Consider the following 5,367-nt stretch of genomic DNA (forward strand, 5'->3'; position numbering starts at 1 on the left):
GGGGGCAGCCAATGAAAAATGGTGGTGGGCAACTACTTCCTTAGAAGGAAAACTGAATTGTGATTTCTGGAATTCCTACAAGCGAGCCAATCAGAATTGTACCTGTACTAGCACCCCTAAATGATGTAACCTTGTGACTTTTCCCTTTAAAAACTGAGCTTGCAGACAGGTGGGCGCTTCCTCCAGCCTCCACTGCGTTGGATGTATTGGACGAAGTCCCTGCCTAGGCTTGTATTGCTTTTGGATATCCAGAATTAAACCTTGCTTTTGCATTCCGGCATGCTCGTCTTTGGTGGTCTCTCTGGGGTCACGATCTGGGCACAACATTTGGGGGCCCGTCCGGGATCCCCAGAGACCCCCCGCCGGGACCCCTAAGAGCTCCGGAGGTCCATCTGCACCGATCGGTAAGAGCGCTCCATTTTCTTGTCTTCGCTTTTCTTTTACTTTCATTTTCTTATCGAAGCCGGCGTTGAATCTGACAGGCTCACCTTGGCGGACGCGCCTGTAAGGTGACGCTGGAGGAGTTGGAAGACGTTCCAACCCCTCATCAGGACGCGGGGGTCCTCACAGGTCCCCCCGTCATAGGACGCCCGAGAGGGGTCCGTCTGTTAGGATGCCCGTGAGGGGTCCGTCTGTTTGGATCCGTCTGGGGATCGGGAGATGCCCATGAGGGGTCCGTCTGTTTGGATCCATCTGGGGATCGGGAGAATTGTCCCTGTCCCATCTGTAGGTCTTTGGCATTATCGAGGCTCCCTCTCCGGACTCTCATCTGCCTGGACCATCTGTAGGGCCCTTGTTCTTCCTTTTTGTCTGCCTATCTTGTTCATCAGTGTTATTTGTTATACCTTCATAAATGTATAAATGTGTGAGAACTGTGGCCACATGTGTGAGTGTTTTATGCCTGAGCTTGTGTGTGCATTGGGACTTGTGGGACGGATTGCCAGCCGAAGGGATGGAGACCCCTTCGGTGGTTGAACTGGCACAGACTAACCTAACATTGCTTCCTTGCTCTCTCTGACCAGAGCACAGGCAGCAGGCAGCAGAAAGCTTGCAGCTGCACAACTGCTACTTCGGGGACCCAGGACGCCGCTGAGAGGGCTAGGCGGCCCGTGAGCATCACGGAGCCTAGATGCAGCGGGTTCGGGTCCCCAGCTTGCTCAAAAAAGCTATGGAGTAGAGGCTTGGCTGCATGGGAACCAGGCATGGCTTTGTGATAGAGCGGGCTGTGAGCACTGTGGGGCCCAGATACGGCCAGCAGGTTCTGGCTGGGCTCCTGTGTGGACATGGGGCAGAGCTGGCGGGAGCCAGCAGGAGCCTCAAGGAGCTCAGTGTGGGGCTGGTGGAGAACTAACTGCCCCTCCAGGGTCACAGCTGAGGAGTGACCTACAGATCTGTGGGCCCAGCCAGGGCATGGAGTCACTTTCAGTCTGTCATTCTCGTGTTCTTGTTTGTCTCCATGGTGCATGCTTTCCCCCGCTTTCCCATCCTCCTCTTCCATGCTGTTGGGTGGGGCTCCCAAGACCTGCCCTGGGTCTAAAACTCGATCAAGGTCTGGCTCCAAGAATGGAATGTCACCAACAGTTTTTGTCTGCGGTACAATGCTGATGCAAATTGAGAGTTATTCTTGTTATGGTATATGCATGTATTTCTGTTCTTGTTTAAAATATTGTAACTTTACAATATATTCTAGAGTACTGAGGGAAATCACAAGAAAGACTTTGGTAAGAGTTTCTGTTTTAAAGGAAAAGAAAAAGCAGAATTTGTCTGGAGTAAATGTCTGAGGGATCAAAGGAACGGACTGAGGGTACATGGAAGGTTGTAGAAGGTCAGAGGGGATATGATGTAAACTGTTTGTTATGGTTTCTTATACCTGCAAATACTGAATTTGAAACTTAATTCTTATTGGTTTTCATCTTAAAAATGGCTAATGATTCTGCAAACTGCTTATGTGTGTATGTATACAGGCATGTGACTTGAAAATGTAAGCAAGCTTTAACTGTATGTATGTATGTATGTATGTATGTATGTGTGTAACTTGGATCCAACTGTGTGTACGTGTGCAAGTAATTATTGTTTAGAAAAACGAGCTTTAAACAGCAACCACGTGGCTCCCTCCATCTTGGCTGGTGACCTCATGGGCAGCCATGTGGCTGGCAGCCATCTTTTACTAAGGTTATAAAGATCTACTCGGGTTAACACCTAATACTTAGTTTTACCAAGTGTTCAACAGCAAGTTTCTAGAGAATTTAAATAGATGGCAACATATGTTTAATAAATAAGGTATTTGATTAATATTAAAGCTGCACATCAATGCTTTTATACACAGGAATATACCTTGCTCTGGCAGCCAAACTTTGCAACATAAAGGAATCATAGGAAACAGCTGAGGTTTGCAAATGTATGGCAGGACTAGAGTTCCAAAAAGAGTCTAGTTGCAGTGGTGGAAGACATTTGAGAGATCTCAGTCTTTTAAGAACAGTTTTTATAGTTAAAAACCAATGGCTTAAAAAATGTTTCTTCTTACCCAAGGTACGTTCAGGCTTAAGAATGTTGTATAATGATATTTTGTTTTTGGTTTCTTTACTGAACCTGTATTTGATGCTAGAAGAGCTTTAACTTAAAAGCATTGTTTTTAGGCTACTTTTGTAGACTGTTAGAGAACATAAATAGTCAGTCATAAGTAATCAAGTTTTTTAATTGTAGTCAGGGTAAGTAAGTACTGATGTAAGTTTACTCATTTACTCAGTCTCTTGCATATGTTTTTAGGGTTGAGCTTGAAACAAGTAATTAGAAACAAAGTTTGTCTATTCAGATATACCTGGACAGCCCTCATACTTCAGAGATCTGCAGAATATGGCATTTAAATGTTGATCTAAAAGCTTACTATATCAGACAGGCTTCCAGATCCTAGCAGTGACCCAAGGTCTCCAAAGAAGATTACGTACGAGGCACCACAACGTCTCTGCCTGAAATATGACAACGCTGACCACAGGGCAAGATGCCCCAGTGCAACGCCTGCCACCAGGACCCAGCCCAGACTGTGGACAAGCAGTAGGACACTGGAATTGATTGCACCCTTTTGCATGACCAAGGTCAGTCTTCCATGTCCCTATTCCACAGGAAAAATACTCTGCCTTATGGACCTGATGGTGGAAGAAGATTGATGCTGTTCTGACTGGTGCCTCCAACGCTGTGGAGACCTGGGTAGGGTTTGGTCCCTGTAATTTATAGGATTGGAAGCTTCTTGGTCTGCACTCAGATATAGTTTATCCTTCTCAGATTTCTGACAGTACTGATGGCTAGGCTAGCTCTAACTTTGTCAGCATGGCAGCATCAACCAGATCCTTCTGCAAGGCCATAGCTAGCTTGTTAGCTCACTTTTAGGAAAATGTTCTAAGATATAAAAAGTTTAAGTAAGTCATAAAGGTTCAGATATGAGTCCAAAATGAGATAAGTTTCAGATTACTCTCCTGTTCTATGGTTCAGAGCTTAACATTTAGGAGCCTTGATGAGCTGGTAGAGCAATGACTACTTACTATTCAGTCACAAGCTCAACATTTTGGATTTGTTTTAGATGTCATCTAAATATGTCTAAATGTAAACCTAAAAGTGCTTCTCATCAGGTCAAAAATCTCTGTCCAATTTATACCTGACTTTCTGGACAGAAGGAAAATGCACAAGCTTTTAACCCAAATCTGTAGTTCTTGTTGGGACTCAAAGGCATGAGTCCACTTCTGCTGTTTTACAGATACCCATTACCTGCTTTGTTTACAATATGGATTTCAGTACAGATTGGTAATACTAATGTATCTAAAACTTTTATGTCATTTTGTAAGTAGGCCTCAAAGGATCAAAAGAGTCATAAAAACCTAGACCCACTTCACAGTGGTCAAAAGGACCCCAGATAAGTATTCCTAAAGATGGTATTTTTCCTCTTTCCTGGTCTTGGGACTACTGATTTTTCCCATTACTAAGGGTATGGACCTAAGGGTTCCAAATAAGTTCATAAATTTTAACTTCTGTTCCTAGTTTAAATTTGTCTCAACAGATTTCTACTCAGCTGGCAGTCACCTCCAGGTTTCAGTTGCTGACTCCACTGCTCCAGACGACTGTGAGCTCCAGACTTGCTAAAAGCTGACGTGGACCAGCCCAGCTAACATGGTTCTTCCCTGTCCCTATGGGGTCAGGCAGCTACATGCTTCTGACAAATGCCCCCTTGCCCAGTCTTTGACTAGCTTTTCAGCCTTTTGGGGCCCCTGACATCGGCGCCCAATGCCAGCTTGAAGCAGTTCCAGAAGAGAACGTCACCCATGTTCCCTGTTCAGAAAAGGCTGAAATGCTGGGTCAAAATGAAACTCCCTGGCATAGAGACAATATGGCTAACTATACATGGCCATTATTAGAGAGGGATACTTAGGAGCTAACTGTCCAAAACCCATGATTGGGTTCCATTAGGCACATGAGAAGGGGGAAATGTGAGACCAAAATGAGCCATCTTAGAAATAAGACCAAAATGCTTTCACCCTAAAACTAAGGCCTAAGATTTCTCCTTTTAGGAATAGGCCATTAGTTAGTGAAACCAGTCAGTTCAGATTCCAGAAACCAGGAAGTGTAAAAATACAGAGTCACAAGGTAGTCAGGAGGTAATGGCTGCCGGACTATGGAATGTCCTCTCCCTGGCCCCCTAGGCAACTGCTTGACCATAGAATGTCCCAACCCTAGTTTCCATAGTGACTGTGTAATCACCAGATGCCCCCATCTGGGGGCAGCCAATGAAAAATGGTGGTGGGCAACTACTTCCTTAGAAGGAAAACTGAATTGTGATTTCTGGAATTCCTAGAAGCGAGCCAATCAGAATTGTACCTGTACTAGCACCCCTAAATGGTGTAACCTTGTGACTTTTCCCTTTAAAAACTGAGCTTGCAGACAGGTGGGCGCTTCCTCCAGCCTCCACTGCGTTGGATGTATTGGACGAAGTCCCTGCCTAGGCTTGTATTGCTTTTGGATATCCAGAATTAAACCTTGCTTTTGCATTCCGGCATGCTCGTCTTTGGTGGTCTCTCTGGGGGTCACGATCTGGGCACAACAGTACCATCTATTATCACTATTATTTTCTCAATTGAGGTTCTTTCCTCTCAGATGACTCTAGTCTGCTTTAGGTTGACATAGATTTATCCAGCATACTTAACAACACCAAATACAACACCAATTTTAACTCCCAGGACATGTCCACTTCTACTCCCAATCCCATCCCCAAACCAAGCATAATTCTAACCCTAATCCCAATCCCATCCACAATACATACCCTGACCCAAAATCTAACCCCATCCACATCCTCAACCCCAAACCCCATCTTCAATCCCCACC

This window comes from Peromyscus leucopus, chromosome 2 (assembly GCF_004664715.2).
Source record: "Peromyscus leucopus breed LL Stock chromosome 2, UCI_PerLeu_2.1, whole genome shotgun sequence".
Taxonomy (NCBI): Eukaryota; Metazoa; Chordata; class Mammalia; order Rodentia; family Cricetidae; genus Peromyscus; species Peromyscus leucopus.